This window comes from Pteropus vampyrus, unplaced genomic scaffold (genome assembly GCF_000151845.1).
Source record: "Pteropus vampyrus isolate Shadow unplaced genomic scaffold, Pvam_2.0 Scaffold125, whole genome shotgun sequence".
Lineage (NCBI taxonomy): Eukaryota > Metazoa > Chordata > Mammalia > Chiroptera > Pteropodidae > Pteropus > Pteropus vampyrus.
The window spans coordinates 4,505,462-4,525,077 of NW_011888906.1; the positions used below are offsets into that span (position 1 = coordinate 4,505,462).

Below are 19,616 nucleotides of genomic sequence, written 5' to 3' on the forward strand. Positions count from 1 at the left end.
TTACCACCCCAGCATCCTCCCTGGATCCTGGCCAAGAGCAAGTGCTAGGTTAACACTGCGGATGAATGAATTTACTTTCTCTTCCCTAGGCTAGGGCTTCCTCAGCTACTGCATTTGGCTTCTAGAATCCCTCCTTATTATGGACTAATGGCTTCTGTCATCCAGTGAAGATTAATGAAACCAGTGCTTCATAACCACCTCCTCCATCCTGACCCTTTGGGGTATGCCAAGGGACAGCTGCAAAACCAGTGAGTAATAATTCCTTGGAAACATGCTGTATCCAGCACTTTTATGTGATAATCGGATTTTTATTTTGAAATCCTGTGTGCAAAATGAAAACCCAAATGAGCATCTGCTACATATGATTAGAGGCAGTGTGGTTCTGGGGAAAGAGGACTGGTCTCAGGGTCACCCTGGACCTGTGACTAACAGGCTATAAGACCTTGCACAAGGTGCTCAGTGCCTCTGGGCCCCAGTTTTCTCATAAGTAAAACAAAAACATTAGACTCTAAGCTTCTTCCTAAGGTAATGTGAATGCTTAAAAAATGGCTGGTCACATCTGCAATCAAACCACATTAAGTACCTTTCAAGTGATCATATGCTTGAATCTGGCCTATTTTCATTGTTTAGTTTTTCTAACACCTTTCACTTAACCCTTGCATCGCTAGTGCCTTCCTCATTTGCAAGGTCTTTACTGTTTTTTGGCTGCTGCTTCAGATTCCACTAAGTCATGTTAGATTTCAGCCATCGAATCACCTACTTTTTTTGGCCCTGCGTGGAGTCTTTTTAACCCCCAGCAGTCTCTTTTCCTTGACAAAACACAGAAGTCTTAGTCTCCTTCCCCTTCCATCCCTCCCACTCTTCTTCCCTGCAAAGACAAACCTGAAAAATCAGAGGGTTCTATTCTGGTAGTTATCACTCTCACCACTAGATGGCACATGTGTGCAAGTCATCAGTCTTTGCACAAAAACTTTAATTTTATTATGCTTTTGTACTCCAGTCCACAAAAGCTTTCAGATGAGTGATAGAAGCACAAATATACAAAAGGATAAAATGGAAAGTTGAGATAGTTGGACAAAATAGAGAACAAGTGGAAAAAATAACTCCAGGATGACGTTATATCAAGCAGATGGATGCGAGCACACAGTTGGTTCTGAGCTTCTAAACAGCCAGAGGAAAGAGGGAAACATGAATGGCAATAAAATTCCAGGTTTTATAGGAGGAAAACAAAGTCATTATTCAGGAGAAACACAACTTTTCCTGATCCTGAGACCAGAGAGATGTTTTTCCTGTGGGTCTTCAGAGAGGACACTGACTGAGCAGTGAAACAAACACCAGTGACTTAATTGGAGCTGTTTCTATGAAGTCCTTCGATGCAGGCCTGTGGCATCATGCTAAACTGCAACTGAGGAAAAGTGGGTTTATGGGGCTCAAACACTGGGGTTCCAGGACAGTAAATTCACTACCGTGTGCCTTTGTATACAGTCGTCCCTGCTTATCTGTGGAGGATATGTTCCAAGACCCCCAGTGGATGCCTGACACTGCAGATAGTACCAAACCCTATATATACCATGTTTCTCCCTATACCTGCATAACTGTCATAAAGTTTAATTTATAAATTAGGCACTGCAAGAGATCAGCAACAATGATAAAGTGGAACAATTATAACAATATACTGTAATAAAAGTTATGTGAATGTGCTTCTTGCTCTCAAAAGATTTTATTGTACTGTACGTACAGCGTGGATACGCTGGACAAAGGGATGATTTATGCCCTGGGCGGGGCCACACGAGATTTCATCATGCTACTCGGAATAGCATGCAATTTAAAACTTATAAATTGTTGATTTCTGGAATTTTCCATTTACTATTGTTGGGCTACAGTTGACCGTGGGTAACTGAAACTGGAGAAAGTGAAACCGTGGATAAGAGGCGACTACTGTATTTTCACACAGAGAAATTTGCGCACGCCCCGTCTCCCTGCAAGGCTTTGGGTGGAGTTGGTGCCGGCCAGTCCCCAGGATGACCCCAGTGAACCCCGCCTTCTGGTTTTCACACCCTTGTGGAGCCTCTCTCACATTGTGTCAAGAGGAGGTCTGTGTGACCTACAGAATACAGGAGACGTGGTGATGTGTCGCTGCTGAGATCAGGTTATAAGAGACATCGCAGTTTCTCGCTTGGTTTCTCGGTCTTTCTATCAGATCGCGTGCTCTGGGAAAAGTGAGCTGCCATGTCATGAGGAGCCCTCTGGAGAGACCCATGTGGCAAAGAACGGAGGCCTCCTGGCAACAGGCAGCATCAACTTGCTAGTCAAGTGTGTGAGCCACCTTAGAAGCAGATCCTCCAGCCCCCATCAAGTCTTCAGATAACCGTAGCCCCGACTGACACCCTGGCTGAAACCTTATGAGAGACCCTGACCTAGACCATCCAGCCAAGTCGTTCCTTAGCTCTGTGAGATCATCAGTGTTTGTTAAGCTGCTAAGTTTGGAGAAGGGGTGATTTGTTATGCAGCAATAGATAACTAATACAGAGTCCAATGGAAATCCAAAAGTGCATCAGGGATAAATTTACATGGGTGCATCAACTTGGTTTTGGAGACTGAGAAGGTATTTCAGAAGCAACGTATGGGCTTTAAATCTGATAGATGAGAGTGCTAATTCAGGCTGTGTCCATGGAAACACAGAGGAAGAGGGGCCCATAAAATGTCTGTAAAGGAGGTTTCTCCGCAGAATGATGATGAGGGCAGGGACATCAACTGTCTTGTTCACTGTGGCACACAGGGCCTGGCACATAATAGACTTTCTACAAAGTTTTCTTTAATGAATGAATGAAGGGTGAAGTACAACCTTGAGAGAGAGAGAGAGATTCAATTATCTGGGCGACCATCATTTGTTAAGCTCCTACCATGTGCGAAGTACGTGATGTTGGTTAAATTCCATGAAACTTTTGTTTCATATATAGGTTACATCCACCTTTTGCCCCCATCGTGCCTTCCCTCATGCTATGTTTTCTCGTTGGAATTCTTTTATTATTTTTCTAGATATTGGCATGCGCTTTAATTTCCGTACTGAAAACTTTCTCATGGTAATAGTGTTCTTAGGTCATTGTGAGAAGTCATTTCTGGTCACCGTTTTTCCAACATGAGAAGCAGCGTTGCCCAGGACATTGGGTTTATTTTGTGCAATTTTGTCTCAGCTCTGCCCTATTTATCTTTTTCCTTTCTTTTTGTTGAAAAATGACTTGAAATGGCTGATGGTAAGTAATAACAGTTCAATTTTCCTCTGATGACAACTAGAGTCTATTTTCCCCCTTTCATACTGACTTTGGTGCCAATTTTAACCAGATTTACTCTAATAGAAATATTCTGGAGGTGAAGGAGAGTCAGAGTGATTTGCTTCAGACCCGAAGTCCCTCCCCATCTTTGAACACGCCTTTCTCTGTGGCTGGCTCTGCGCTACTTCCCCTCCCCGCCGCCATTATCATCACCACACAGCTGCTGTTTGTTGAGTATCTACTACATATCCATCCCTGAGTTATGCAAGTGTTGCATGCATTATTGAATCTGTGCTAGAGACTGTGAATTGCTTTGCCAATTTTGTTAGTCCATATCCTTCGAGAAGATGGGATTAAAAGTGCAAGGATTTTACCGGGGGAAGTACCCTTTTGAAAGGGAATAGGGAGGGAGGTAGAGAATGCCAGGAGGGCCATCAGAACCCAACTGAAGGAGAGAGGGAAAGAAGGATGGGTGCAAGTGTCCCAGATGATTGAACGGTTTAGGGAAAATCCAGTCTAACGGAGGTTTGGCAAAGCTGTCAGGCAGTTCTTGAGCCAGAGTTAACCAACAAAGGAGTCCCTTGTCTCTCAGGACTGGGTCTGACTTTGTACCCCACCACACTCAGCCATTGGTGAGGTGCAGCCCATGGGAGGCATGGCCAATGGATTTCAAAGCACGACAGTAGCAGGTCTCAGCTCCCTGCAACAGGAAGGCGTGGGAGCACATTTTTGTGACGGCTACACCAATATTTATTTGCTTTTCTTTTTAAGTAACAGAAGCCTCATTTATTTGGAATGGCAAAAGCCTGTTGCTGAACTGAAAGATTTCAGTTCCCAGCCTTCCTTGCAACTAGGTGTGGTTCTATGACCGATCATGTGGTTCTGGTCATGCGATGTAAAAAGAAGTGTTATAAGAACCTTCCAGAAATGTTCCTCAAGGGGATCTGATTTGGCTAGAAGGTGCATACCTTTTCCCTTCCATTTGGCAGGATTATAGACAAAATGACTGCAGCCTCAGCAGCTGTTTTGTGCCAAGAGGCAGTATGTTAATAAGGAAAGAGCAGACAGATAGCAAGAGTCTTCATCTGTAAAGATTAGGGACCTCATACCAGCTCTGTATTGCCTAGCTCCATACTTTAGAAGAAAAACAAACCCTTTTGTTTAAGCCACTGTTGCTTTAGTTTTGTTATAAGCAGGTAAATCTAATTCTAATTGGCACAGTGCTGATCTTCACAATGGCTCTACCAGGCAGACATATTTATACACATTTTACAGATGAAGAAGCTTGGAATGATTAGGTGTTAGAACCGACATTAGAGCCCAGAGTGGTGCTAAGGATGCTTTCAACTGCGAATCACAGAACAGTGTTTTTAGGCCTTCTCTGAAGACAAGAATTGCCTGGGCGGACTTGCTAAATGTACAGATTGTTAGGCCTGTCTCTGGAAATCCTTATTTAACAGGTCTAAGTTAAGGCCTGAGAAGTGGCTTTATCTCAGACAAGCAGTCCAGGCCATCCTTATCATCAGGGAAGACTATGACTCCCAATGTGGGCGAAGACCAACGACAGGCAGCTCAAACAATAAGGAAGTAAATATTTCACAAAAGACTATGTGAGCATAAGAATCGTTTGTGGTGCTTGATAGAAGTACAGATTCTGGGCTCCACTTTTATAGATTCGGAGTCAGAAGATCTTTTGTGGAACCTGGGAATTTGCATTTTTCAAATGCTGCCCAGGTGATCCCAAGGCCTGTGATTTGGAGTCCAGCTTGAGGGACCCTGGCTGGCTTCACAGTTAGAAGAACTAGCATTGGAGTAGACTGAAGCTGGAGTAGACCAATGCTGCCATTTGTTGGCTGGAGAACCTGGAGCAGGCTAATTAAACTCTCTGTGTCTCAGGTTTCATCATTTTCAAATTGAAGAAAATAATAAGGCCCACCTCACAGAGTTGTTGTGAGGATTAAATGAGATAATTTATGTAAAGCTCTTAGCTTTGCTTAAATAAGCTCTCAGTAAATGGTGACTATTGCAATTATCATACCCCATGCATACATCTTGCAAACAGTATGGGCACAGAGTTCTGTTACTGTGGATAATTTATACAAATTATCCATGGTTCCCCAGGAACCATGATTCTGTACAGCAGAGGCTGGTACAGAAAGCTGAGACTCCCTTTTCCCTTCTGGCCTTGAGAATGAGGGACCTGCCTGTGTGTGCCGAATTTGAGTAAAGGTCTAGGACATGCTCCTGTATACCCCAAGCGGCCATCGTCCCCCTCGCTCTCCTTCTCAACCAGTTTGCCCAGTAATGATCTACACTTGATGGCTCCATTTTCTCTCATTCTCTCCTCAAGTCACTGCAACCAGGATTCTGCTGGCAGTGCCTTACTGAAGTGACTCAGTAAGTTCACCAGTGGCTTCCATGTTGCCACATACAATGGATATTTTAGTCTTCACCTCATTTGAGCCCTCTGCAGCATTTGACACTGCTGTCCACTTATTCCTTCTCAGAACTTTCTTCTCTTGGCTTCCAAGATTCCACTGCTGTGTTTCTCCTAATTCTGTGAACAATTCTTCTAGCCTCTGCTAAACCTCTGTGTTTGTCCTTGTTTTATGCAGCTCTGTTCTCTGTCCTTTTAATCCTTCATTTGCCTTCATTCCTTTTCACTTTCTTTTTCTTACTCTGATCGAAGCCCACTATCATTTAACTCTTCTAAGTTCCAGGTGAATTATCTGCCTTCTTAGGATATCCTGGTCTAATGCAACCTTTTCCTTCCTTCCTCCAAGGGATGGCTTAAATCAGTCCAAGCCTTGTGTTCTATAGTCCCCTTCACTGGTATTCCTAGGAGGCCTAGCAAAGCCTATGAAAACAGGACTGGATTACCTGCAGATCAGTCCCAGGGCGACCTTAGATGCCCTTAATTGTTCCAAGTTATCATGATATCAGAGATGGAGTCACTGTGTGGGGTGAGTGTATCCATCCATCTTCTTGGTGTGGACTCTTAGGCCTTTGCTTCATTGACATCCAGTGCCTTTCAGAGGACTTAGGGCCATTCCTACTTCTGCTATGGGCTATGGGCTTGCTTGGCTTTGGACCTTGCTCGTACCTTTTTGGTTTTACCTTTCTCATCAGTGAAATGCAAGAGTTGGACTAGTTCTCTCTGAGGTGACTTCTAACCACTGGCGCCATCATGATCAGCTTTGTCATCAATTATACAATCTTTGATTCTTTTCCTGAGGATCTATCCCATAGAAGTACTCTCCCAAGTACATAAAAATGTATGCATATAAGAATGTTCACCTGTAGGAACCTAAGTGCCCATCAAGAGGAGATTGGTTAAATAATTTATGGTGAACATATTCTATTGTGGTGCTGCTCGAAGTAGATAGTCTGCTGTTTCTTACTGGTCTTACTTGAGTCAGTTCCTGGACTAACACTGGTGTACAGATCATATTTTTGAGTAGCATTGCTTGAGCTTCACAAAAATGAAGTAGCTTCTATGTGTGAAGATGTAGAAAGATGTCCAAGATATATTGTTAAAAGAAGCAGGTATGCAATAGAACAGTGGTATTTTCAAAAACAAATCTATACGAAAGGGATATATAAATACACAGATATGCTGATATATGTATAAAACATTTCTAGACCAAGTCCTAAGAAATTAACAGAGGTTACCTGTGGGGAGTGCAGCAGGATGTCTGGGGTGAGAAAACTCTTTTTCGTTGTGTATCCAAACTGTTGTTCAGCGGGTCCTCTCTAATACAGTTGCTAGAATCTGTTGCGATTGGTCTGTGTCCTTCTTGACAGAGTTGTTACATTTTAGATATAACTGGTATTATACTCTTTCACTGTTCAATACTTTTTTCCTATGTGTATGTATCACTCTCATATTTAAAAACAAACTAGTTGCAGAGAGAATACTGATGCTTCTAGATTCTCTATTTGCCAGATAACAAGCCTCCTCTTTTAATTTTTCATGAATATTTCTTCTTTCCAGTTTTTCAGCTCTGTCCTGTGCCTGGAGCTCTTCTCCTGCAGATACATTCACAGTAAGTCATTTTGGTTCACAGCCGAGTGTTGAAGAAGCCCCAGGGGCCAGAGGGCTGATTACGGTTCTAATTTATAATTATACAGTGATTTTTTTCGCATTGCTTGTGGAATCCTGACTTCTTTTCTGTTTGAGTTGGAGAGTTAGAAGGATCTGATTTGACTCAAGTAGTATAGGCTGTGATTATCATAAGAATTTGGCATATTAAATTGAATTGAGAAGTATTGAACAACAAATGTAAATTATTTTCTTCCATTCGTCACTCCTACACAACTGTGTACTTACTGTTTGCAGCTGACTTGCTGCAGAAAAGAGAAATGACTTATCCTAATGCCTTTGAAATGGGAACTGTTGCGAGATCTAAGTGGCCTCTTTAAACTCAAGATGCAAACAGATGGTGCTGTTGGAGGCTGCATGGAGCTGAGACAGTGTCTCTGGAGTCTGATAGTTTTTCATTCAAATGCCGTAGCCTTACCTATTGTGGTTCTTGATGAAAGTTTTTTTTAAATTTTGTTCGAAAAAATATTTTGTCTTATTTCTGTGTAATAAAGAATGTGAGCGGCCTTGGTCCCTGGTTCTTGGAAGATACCCTGTAAATTCTTGAAATAATGAGTGATAGGAATGTTGTTGTTATTCATGGTGGACCCTGAATGTTTATGCTAATTAGGTGACTCAGGATGGGGACTGGCCACTTAAAGAAAGACCAATTTTGTGATGAGAGGGTTGGGGCTTTGAGCCATGTGATACCAGCTTGACCTCTGGGGAAAAGAGGAGGAGTGTAGCCAATGATTCAATCATTGATGAATGAGACCCCAGTAAAAACTATGGACACCAAAGCTTGGGTGAGCTTCCCTGGTTTTAATACTCTGTATCATCACACATTGGTATGACTAGACGGTAACACATGATGATTTGAAGTGGAGAGAACAATGAAAGTTTTGCATTTGGGACCTTTTCAGACTTTTCTCTGAGTGTTTCTCTCTGTGGCTGGTTCTGATTTGCATTCTTTTGCAATATAAAACAGTAATTGTAAGTACAGCACTTTCCTGAATTCTCTGACTTATTCTAGTGAATTACAGAATCTGAAGGGGTGATGGAAACTCCTGAATTCATAGCCATCTGGTCAGATGTGTGGGTGGCCTGACGACCCCCAAAGTTATGGCTGGTGTCTATAGTAAAGGCATTCTTATGGAGGGCTGTACCCTTAACTTGTGAACTTTGATCTGATTCTGAGTAGTTGGTTTCAGAAGTTTGAGCTCAAAAAAAAAAAAAAAAGTTGATTTCATTGCAATTTCCCCATTTATTTTGAGAAATTTAAAATTTAAAGAAAATTTCCTAGAGTAGTATAATGAATACACATATAACCTTCACTTAGAGTCTCCGGTTTGTTAACATATTCCAGTATTTGCTTTATTTCTCTCTCTTTCTATGTATTTAAAATTTTTTTCCTGAGCCTATTGAAAATGGCAGACATATATCCTTAAACATGTCAGCATATACTTCCTGAAATCCAGGAAATTCTCCTACATAACCCTAATATCCTGATCACAGCCAAGACATTTAGCATTGATATAAAAAATATTCTCTAACCGTATTTGAGTTTTCCCTCTTCCCCTTAAAGTATCCTTTATATTTTTTCTTTTAGATTTATGCTCTGATCAAGGATAAATCACTGCGTTTGAATGTCATGTTTTCCTCATCTCCTTTAATTTAGATTCTAGGATTGCCCCCTTGATTTATTTTATTTTCTTGTCTTTCATGACATGGGCACCTTTGAAAGAACCAGGCTACTGGTTCTGTATATTGACCCGTGATCTGAATTTGTCTGATTGTTTCCTCATGATTAGATTCAGCTCCTATATCCTTGGCAAGAATACAAACTAGCCATTGTATTAACGAAAGGGCGAAAAGCACATCAGCAGTGAGGTACCCAGATGCCACACACGGCGTGTAGAAGAACTGCTTCGGCCAAGGACCCAAAGCATTTGGTGGAGACAGTTTTACAGAGCAGGATGCTGGAGTCGCCTGCACCTCCTCTTGACATCATCTCATCCAAGCCCCACGCAAGGCTTAGAGGGCTCTCACATGTCCATCTCCAGCCCAGACAGCCTCCCCAAACCGAGTCCTCATTTTCATCTGAAAGGTACCTCAGAGATTTTACAGTCTTGGTAAGCGTGATAAGAGATTATCTATTTTATCTGCTCAGTCCAACTTCAAAAGTCCTGGGGAAATTTTTATTTCAAAGCAGTTTCTATATTTAAATGTTTTAAAAAAGAACAACCAGCATTTCTCCCATCTTTCCATTATGTCTTGAGCCATCTAAACTCAGAGGGTGGCCGAGGCAGCGAATGAAGTGAGAGGCCATTGATATGCAAATGTAGCCATTAAGATCAGAGGCCCCACCCCAGAACTCCGTCACAGCTCTTTCCAAATCAAAGCCAATTTGCATTAAAAAAAAAATGAATCTCCCCAACTTGAAATTTATTCTCCAAAGCTAAAATGCATAGATACCAAACTACTAAAAAAAAAAAAAAAGAAAAAAAGAAAAGAGAGCTTTCAATACAACACATTACTGCTTTTTTTTGGTGGAGAGCTAGCTGTCCTTCAGCAATTAGGTTGTTTGACTTGTGAAAGGTCTACTAGGTTGTTAAGGATAGACACTCTTGACCTTGGACTGATCACTTTGGTCTCCCTGTGGCATGGACACACCAAGCAGTTAAGGTAGGTGCTGCTGGAGATATTGCTACCGTTTTTGAGTTACAGAAACAGAATCCCAGAGGGATCATGTGATATATTGAAGCCTCAAACTTGAGTCTTCAGATATTAAGTGTGGGACTCCTTTCTCAACACTAGTTTTAAACAGTCAGATCCTCCAAAGGGACTGTGATTCCCTTTAGAGTAGAGACCAGAACCTCCAACGCTGCTCACACTCACCTTTTGCCCACCAGATTTCACAGGAGCTTTGGAATGTATTTCTAATCTCACGGAAAAGGAGCAAAGCAAATTCCTTCCTGCAAGAGGGTGGGGAACCCTTCGTCTGTCCTGCTTCTACCCCAGGTCCCATGCAAAAGCTCCAGCGTGCTGTAAACTCATTTGGGTAGTTGGACTCCAGGGTCAGAATTGATTCCTTGAGAGGCAGAGGAGCAAAGCTTCTGTGATGATCTCAGGAAAATGGGATGTGATTGCTGAAGCCCAGAGCCTGGCTCCCTGCAAACCTCAGCCTTAGTCACCAAAGCCATCTGCCACTGCTCATGAGGGTGGGCCTGTAGCTGCCACACTGGTGGACAGTATTGATGTCTGCTTTGAACCTGTGGCCATGTAGGCTTTGGGATTAGAATGTTGTTCTCTGATTCAAATGATCCCTTTCTTCTCTGTAATAAGGCTGTGGTAGGAAGTATGTAGTGGGTAGGACTGCAGGGTCCACTGCACTCCAGCTCCATGGTCTTCAGCAAGGGACTTCTCAGACCCTCAGTTTCCCCACATTGTAGGGTTCTTCTGAGGATCAGATGAGATACCGTAATGGGAAACACATTCCTCAGTGCCCGGTGTCCCAGATAAACAAAGCTGGGCACTGGTTGAGGTGGTAAGGACAGATTTTAATCAGTAGCATCTTCTCACAATAGGGAAAAGAGTCCAGAGTGAGCGAACTCAACTTTGATTTGTACAGCAGTGACTGAGTGTTTTAAAGGGAGACTGAGGGGATAGGGAGGGGAGGGAGGGGGTACTCAGTAGAGTCAGGGAAGTGAAAAATTACAAAAGCAGGAAGTGGGGGCTGGTCCATGTCAAACCCATTAGGGTTTGTTAACTGGCACCTATCGAAGCTTAGCTCCTCCCTTCCCACAGAGGTTGGGGGACAGGGACACTCCTCAGGGAGAACAGTCAGTTCTTTTGGCCTTGAGTTTCTCAGGCAGGCACTTTAAGCGGGGCTAGGGTCATCCTAGGGATGTGGCCTTGACCTGTTAGAAATCACGCATTTGTTCAAGTCTTTATAGGCCAAGCTCCTGGGGCTTGGCTTAGAGCTTGGTCAAGAACAGAATCTTTGTCACTGGCCTGTAACAATAGCAAGAAAAAGTAGTTATTATTAATTTTTAAGTAAGTTAGAAAAAAGACTGTAGGAACACTGAGTGGCGATATTGCATAGGGACATTGTGTGGGGATGCCGCCCAAGTCACCGCATGTCACTGGGAGGACACTGCATGGGGATACTGCATAGGGACAATATATGACATTGCTGGGGACAGTACATGCTGTGTGGGGGATGCTGCTCAGGGGTATGTTATAACAAACAGCTTCATGGGAGATGCAGCTCAAGAAGGCGGGTCAGACTTGTGCTTTTGCAACCTTGAGAACAGTGTTTAAGGAAAAATATGAAAGGCACAGACTTCACAGGACAGCTTTTAAAGGTTTATCGACATCCTGGCTGAGCTGGTTCTTAGATCCAAGTTTGGCTGACCCCAGGGCCGGCGAGCAATTGCCATGTCACAGAAGGGTGAATCAAGGAAGACCCACCATAGTCCAGCGCATCATCCAGTCATGGTGGCAAGTGCTGGGCAGCTGAGGGAAGCCATCCTCGGTGGAGAGGAGGGAAGGTCTGATGAAGGATTTGGGCACAAGCTATGACTAGAAGCTAGTCTTCCTTTTACAGGGAGGACCATCCTTTGTCCTTTGTCCAGAGCTGGAAGATCCCATATAGGTTCCTGGCAGTGACTCCAGGAACCCTACCCCACCCCCATCCGGGGTCCGCACTGTTGATTTTGAGCTTGGCTGTCTAACACAGACTTTGCCTCAGAAAGAGGATTTGTAAGTGGGGTGTTGTTCATTCATTCATTCTACTAACATTTATTGAGCACTATATTAGTCTGATTTCTCCAGAGAAATGGAACCAATAGGGGAGGTTGATTGATTAATTAACTAATTAATCAATTAATTATAAGGAACTGGCTTACATGATTAAGGGGGCTGAGAAGTCCCAAGATCTGCAGGGTGAGTTGGTAAGAGAGACCCAGGAGAGCCGAGGGTGCAGTTCCAGTCAGAAGGCCGCTGGCTTGAGACCCAGGAAGAGCTGATGTTTCAGTTTGCATCTGAAGACAGGAAAAAAAAAATAAATAAATGTCTCAATTCAAAGGCAGTCAGCAGGAAAAATTCTTTCTTACTCAGGGGAGGGTCAGCCTTTTTGTTCTAGTCAGGCCTTCGACTGCTTGGATGAGGCCCACCCACCCCGGGGAGGGCAATCTGCTTTGCCCAGTCTACTGACTCAAGTGTTAATCTCATCCAGAAACTCCCTCACAGACACAGCCACAATAATGTTTGACCAAATGGCCTGGCACCTCAGTCAACCTGACACATACAGTCGGCCATCACAGGTACCAACCGTGTGCTAGGCACATCTCAAGGCGCCGAGGACGCTGTGGTGAAAAAACATGCAGAGGCCCTCCTCTTGTGGAGTTTACATTTTGGAGGGCGGGATGGATCTAAAGTTGACTCAACAAACAAGACTTTAACAAGGGGCGAGCTTTATGACAGAGAGTGGCTATTTTATCGAGTAATCAGGGAAGGCTTTTCTCAGGCAGCGACACCTGACTGGGGATCTAAATGGTGAGAAGGAACCAGCCACAAGAAGATATCGTCTGATCAGGCAGGTCTGAACTCAGTGAGCCCGAGGAGCAGAAGGCCCGAGAGGAAAGTGTTTCCAGCGGGGATCAGAGAAGGCGGAGGCGAGATCCTGCAAAACCTTTCAGGCTGGGGGAAGAACTCTATGTTATTCGTTCAGCCTGCTGACTCACTCCAGCCCCTGGCGAGGATGCTCTGACATCAAGCCCACTGGGAGATCAGGATCTAAAAGTGTCTGTTTTCTCGTGGTAACATACCACCGTACCTTTGCACAGCTGTTTTTTTCTGCCTGGGTTGCCCTCCTCACCTTCTTTGTCCAAAGATTGTTCTGGCACCTTTTAACATCCAGCACATAGCACCTCTTCTCCAAAGCCTTCCAGGATTATCTGGGCAGTGAACCAGCCCCTCTTCTGAACTGTTCCAGCCCTTTGTAAATACACTTGTGCTCACACTGATCAGCTACACTATCATGTTTTATTTCTGAGTCTCCTTCATCTCACTGTGCTCTTTGAGGCAGGGCCAGTGTGTGCCTCCTCTCTCTGTCCCCAGCATCTAGTCATATGCGCCGTATAAATGTGCAAAGGTTCTGACTGAGAACTCAGGACTGCCTCTCTCCAGCCTCAGTCTTTCTTACCATCTCCTCCTCCCTCCTCTATCTCACACCTGTGTTACTTGCAGCCATACTGGGCCAGGAGCTCTAACCTCTCACTGCACCCCTAGTACTAAGCTTTGGGCTTAAGAAAGCCTACATTCAAGCTTTAGAAATAGACAAATACGCATCGTCCTAACCCAGAATCTCCCACCCCATGGTGGAAGGTCATCGTTTTTAGCCACTTCAGCATCTATTCCCTTTCCTTCAAAAAATCTGGGAAGATCATGGCAAAATTCTTTTATAACTCTTTCTGTATCCCAGGCTATGCTTCTAGGTGCTTTATGTTTATTAACTCATTTAATTCTTATAACAATCCTGGAGCCGAGTGCTATTATTATCTCTCTCTTAAAGTGTAGCAACAGAGGCACCAGTAGGTCAAGTAACTTGCCCAGGTTCACATAGTAGTGACCAGCAGTATGGCTTCAGAATCCACACTCCTTATAACTACTTCACTGCTACGGTATACAGACTTGTGTTGCTCTTCCTGCCATAAAATCGAAGAGTTCTTATAGTTCCTCCAGCCATATCCTTCCTCTCACATCCCAATAGAGCCAGAGAGTGGGCAGGCCATGTAAATGAGCTAAGAAGAATCCTCCATGGGACTTGAAGCTGAGAGGATGTGAGGTTTGGAGGTGCAGCAGCCATTTGGAATCTTGAGGGTCAGATTTGCCTGGGAAGGCAGCTGAAAGGGGAAGGTGAACGGAGGTGAGCAAAGAGACAGTGAGAAGCAGGTTGTGACTGTATAGTTTTGGATGGCTGCTGTAACAAATTAACCATAAGCTTAGTAGCCTTAAACAACACAGATTTATTATCTTACAGTTGTGGAAGTCAGAAGTCCAAAATGGATTTCACTGGGCTGAAATTGAGGTATGGGAAGGATTATATTCCCTCATGAGGCCCCGGAGAGAATGCGTTTCCTTGCCTTTTTTAGCTTCTAGGATTCCATTCCTTGGTTCACGGCTCTCTCTTCCGTCTTCAAAGCCTCAGTGTAGCATCTTCAAATCTCTCTGTTTTCATCCTCACATGGCCTTCTCCTCTGACTCTGAGCCTCCTATGTCCCTTTTATAAAGGCTGCTGTGATTGTATCAGACTCACCCGGATAACTTGGGATAATCTCCCCATCTCATTGAGACTTCACTTAATCACATCAGAAAGATCCCTTTTGCCTTATAAGGTAACATTCATAGGTTCCAGGGATTAAGATGTGGACATATTTAGGGGGCTGTTATTCCGCCTGCCACACTGACAGCCTGGCAGGGCAGCCCCACTCTGGAGCAAATGTTCTTACCCAGCTTCCTCTCCACATGCCAGTCCCAGGTGGCGCACAGCAGCAGCGATGGCAGTCACCTTCCACTACAAACTCTGAAGTCAGGGCGACTGTTCAAGGACAGGCGTTTCTCTGAGAGCCACCTCCTGGGGCGCAGCGGCAGGATTCCATCTGCTGCAGTGGTCTCTCCACCAGCCCAGCACCTCGCGCGAAACCTCACACCTTTTCCGAGAGGCAGCGGGGCTGTGTTGGCTGGCGTGCAGACATGTCCAGGTGGCAATTGTTTCTTCCAGAGAAGACCCAGAATAGGAATTTAGTCTCCACAGTTTCCTGTTTCTCATTTTCCTTAGAAGAAAGGGAAGAAAACAAGGAGGCAGGAGACAGGCCTTTGCAGGGAACCAGGGGCAGGAGCCCTTGAAATGTAATGTTAACCAAAAGAAATCAGTATTAATTCATTATAACAACATCGTCAACAACAGTAATATTTAACATTGGCATGGACTGCTAAGTACTTTATTTACATTATTATTTTATTAAAAGTAATAAGTGTAAAATGAAAATAGTACAAGAAGATAGACAGTAAAATATAAATCCCCTTCTGAACCCAGGCTCCTAGTTTCCTTTCGTTAGAAGCAAACGTTTTTTGCATGTCCTAAAATTTCTTAAATCCACGAATCACCATATTTGGGCAGATCGTTTAAAAAACAAATGGTTGCATTTTATTTATTTTATTTTATTTTTATTTATTTATATATCTTTTTACGCCTACAGCACCTGGTCTTCCTAGGTGGTCTCCCATCCAAGTACTAAACCAGGCCCGACCCTGCTTAGCTTCCGAGATCAGATGACATCGGGCGTGTTCAGGGTGGCATGGCCGTAGACGAATGGTTGCATTTTATATATTTCATACTGCTCCTTGCTTTTTACATGTAGCAATACATCTCGGCAGTTTTTCCATTTTAGCATAAGTAGATTTATTTTATTTATTTATTTTTACAGCTACATGGTATTCTATTCCATTTTACAGATGTGTCATAACATATTTAGCCACTTTTTTTCATTGAGGGATATTTAGGTTGTTCCCAGTCTTCTTTTAGCCAACAGGGCAGTGAAAATCCTTCTATGTATTTCTTCGAATACAGGCATGAATTTATCTGTAGAACAGATTCCTAAAAGTGCTCACTCTTATCTCTTTAGTCCCCACAGCAATCCTATGAAAGCAGGCACTATTATTTTTCCATTTACTATATAGAAAAACAGACATATAGATAGGCTAAGTAACTTGTTCAATAAATTATTGGTGGGATTGGATTAAAACTAGCTCTGCTGAGCACTGTGGAGATGCAAATGGTATTGAGAACCTGAGTATTCTAGGGAGTCTAGACTTCTAGATATTAGAAAGGGTTCTAGCTTCTTTGCTCAGGATCACATAAGATGCATTTACAGCTGCGTTAATCAGGATAAGAGAGGTTTTGCTGCTGTAAGATCAATCCTCAAATCTGAGTGTTTTAATAAGACAAAAGTTTTTTATTTCTTGTTCTCACAGAGTCTGATGGAACCTCCATCTGGAGATTCAGGGATCCAGGCTCTCTGCGATAATCCCATCTCAACACATAAGATTTTCAAGGTCCCTGCAGCAGGGAAAAAAACTAGAAAGTGTGTAGGAGGCACACGGGCTCTTAATGTGGGCTTGGAAATGACACAGGTCACAATTGCTCACATCACACTGACCAAAACCAGTCATATGGCCTTAATCTAACTGCATAGGAGGGAGATTGAGAAATAGTCTTGCCTTGTGTCCAGGCAGAGGAAATGGTATCGTGAGGAATAAATCCGTCACATATGCAAATATTCCATCCACCTTGAACGGGGAAATAGGGAATTTAAAGAAACTTTTCTGTGTAATGTGGGTAAAACTCCCACCTGTACTTCTCCAAGAAAACTTTAGGAAAGATTCTTTTGTCTTTCAGTGCTTTGGGAATCAGAACCGTATTTTTTTCTGATGTGACACTGGCCTGAGACTAGAAAAATGGCCCAGAAACATTTGAGTTTGAGTAATCATGTTTATAGTGTCAATATATTAAATTATTTACTTAAATTAGATCAGACTCAGGATTATTCCTATAATGTCTCACTCACTTGATCTCGCTATGCTTTTATAAGAGGGAGAGAGAAAAGGTGACGTTACTACAGGAATTCTGGCTTGCTTTGTGCACAATTCGCTTCCATCTTCCTTTTGCTGCGATCCTCATGAATGAGGAGTTACTGATGGCTCTTAATCATAGCTATGGAAATTACCAATTATTTTAATGTTTTAGTTATCTGAAAATCGTTTGCTGTTATTTAAGTCAGGGCCCGACCTTGGGAGTGTGTTGGCAGTGTCTCCAGTCTTATGTGTCCTGGCAGCAAAGGCAATGCCAAGGGCCCCAGGGATGCTGGGAATCTGGTTCTCAGGGGCATCAAGCTGTGGAACGTATAATTTCCTTCCGTTGCACTTGGCTGTCTGAGCGATGAGTGAAGAAAGATGGTAGTTGAACTGATCAAAAGTTGGGGATACGCTGGGTAGAAGAACAAAGAGGTAGATGTTATAGCACTGACAAGAGTGGAGGAAGGAATGCTCCATCCAGTCCAGGATGAAGCGGGGAGAAGGCGAAGTGGTGATTCGGTAGTACCAACTTGGAGAAAGGTAGGAAGGACCCAGGAGCCAAGGAGTCTCAGTGAGGTCACAACCGAGGAGGTGTCACGGGAGAAAGGAGTGGAGTGAGAAAGAGGAACACGGGCAGATGTTGAAATCAAGGAGAACCTGGAGGGTTCGGTGAGTCTTCTGCAAGAATGTCGAGTTTTCTCGAGATTCTGGCAGATGGCTACGGATAACCCAGCTGTAAAGACATGACCCTCAGAGTCGACAGGGTGTTTTCACATATGTGAAAACGTAGTGATCTGCTAAATTGTTCACATTGGTTGTTTTGATGGGGAGAGGAATATCGTTGGCTATTTATTTGTATACCTCTGTATTAATTGGCTTGTCATCATGACCAGAATTGCTTTTGTAGTTTGAAAGGAAATCTACTAAAGATAACTAGGAAAATTAAAGAAGAAAAGTGATGGTCCGAAAGGAGTGCTTGCCACATAGTAAGTGCTCTCTAAATGCTGATTTCAGCATTACCGTGATTGTCTTGGTTAATGGTAACACTCCTCATGCTAGAGCAGACTCTCACTGTCTCCTGATTGAATTCCTGCAGCTGCCTTTCCATTTCCTGACTCCCATGCTGCCGATGGGTAAGCAATGGAACTCAGCCCCATGAGCTTTCCTTCCTCACGCTTGCTTCATCTTGCTTCTTACTGTGTTGTGTACCTGTATCACATAGTGATAAGATCCCAGTATTTGGACTTGGGCCAAGGGGGAGAGAGAGAGAAGACCCCACTTAGGTCTCATAAGTAGCTGCTTGATCTCTTCATTAACAGACATTTATTGTCGCTGGTTGGTATCATTTGTTTTCTATCCATTAGCCTTTCTCTGATTCCTCTTTGCTTATCAGAATCTTGATTTAGTTCAGGCAGCAATGTGCCCAGCTCCAGTCATCTTACCTTTTGATAGTGATTGGTCTAGAAGTGGACATGTGACTCAGCTCTGGGATATCTGCTGCGGCTTCTGGGAAACAACCTCTCTGATAAGATAGAGCGGCCAATGAGCTGCAAGTCCTTTTGCTTCCTGCTTTGTGCATTGTCCCATGAGGATGATGAGGATGTGATGGCATGTTGCTGAGGCAGCCATCTTAACATCACGAGAGCAGAATTGAGGATGGTAGTGTGGAGGGACTCCTGGAACTAGCTCTTGATGACGTTGTTGAGCCACCTCTCCCCCAGTACTTCTGAACTTCTTAGGAAGTAAATGGTAAATGCTCTTATGGTTTAAGCCATTGTTAGCTGAGGTTTTTGCTCCCTGCAGCCGCAGACATTCCCCAGCGGCACAGTGCTGTTCCTGAGCCAGATGCTGGGGTGTGTAACTGAATCGGTATGGTTCCTGCCCTCAGCGAGCTCACGGTGCAGTGGAGGAGCACCTCTTGGGAGCTGCATCTGGTCATAACAAAGTGCATTGACAGGAGGGAGTGGAGGTGCGGAATGGTCAGGCGCCTAGCCTGTGGGACACTCTGGTCTCATGCATCCTGTATCCTTCATTCTTAGTCCCATCAGACTTTCAGGACATGAGCTGTGATGGTCAGGGACTGGGTACGTCTCTCTTTGAAGGCAGATGCTCATTCAGATTACCCTGGGGTTACAGATGAACATGTTATTTTAGGCCATTTCTGGGCCATAGTTTTATCCTCCCCTTAGCTATTTACCACATGCAAATTTTCCATACTATGCAAATCACTCACTTTATGCAAATCATTTACTGTCTGTTCCCAAGCCCAGCACCTGCACCAGGCGGAATCAGATGATTCTCGGGCCTTGGGGTATAAAAGTACAAACACTTAAGAAATCTCTCAGGGGTGGGGGGTGGAGGGAATCGTTGAGCATTGGATGACTGGGCAGCAGCCTCTGCAAACAGCTTGCGTCCATTACAGGGTGTGCTGAACTCTGAGCCTCCCCCACCCCCTCCCCAGCTACCTGCAAGCCCCTTCCTGGTGGTAATGACTATTTGGAGTAAATATTTTGATGTGAGTGGAATGATTAGGTCCGGGCTGGCTCTGCACAGAACCTTAAGGCAATTAGGTTTCCCAGTCAATGCAGGTGAGTGCATCATTGTGCCTGGCTGGACTCAGCTAG

At 43.8% G+C, this 19,616-nt stretch overlaps 1 long non-coding RNA gene and 1 other non-coding gene across 2 annotated transcripts in view; one reads left to right on the forward strand and one right to left on the reverse strand.

The window, feature by feature from the left end:
• LOC111743957 overlaps positions 1-1,700 on the forward strand; it is a 3,769-nt gene extending 2,069 nt beyond the window's left edge. Inside the window, exon 2 of the long non-coding RNA XR_002781959.1 lies at positions 90-1,700. This is a non-coding gene — a long non-coding RNA (uncharacterized LOC111743957). The remainder of the gene's footprint in view (positions 1-89) is intronic.
• Positions 1,701-15,608: 13,908 nt separating this feature from the next.
• LOC111743988 lies at positions 15,609-15,728 on the reverse strand. Its single transcript, XR_002781966.1, has one exon. It is a non-coding gene; the product is annotated as a 5S ribosomal RNA (ribosomal RNA).
• Between the last annotated feature and the right edge of the window lie 3,888 nt (positions 15,729-19,616).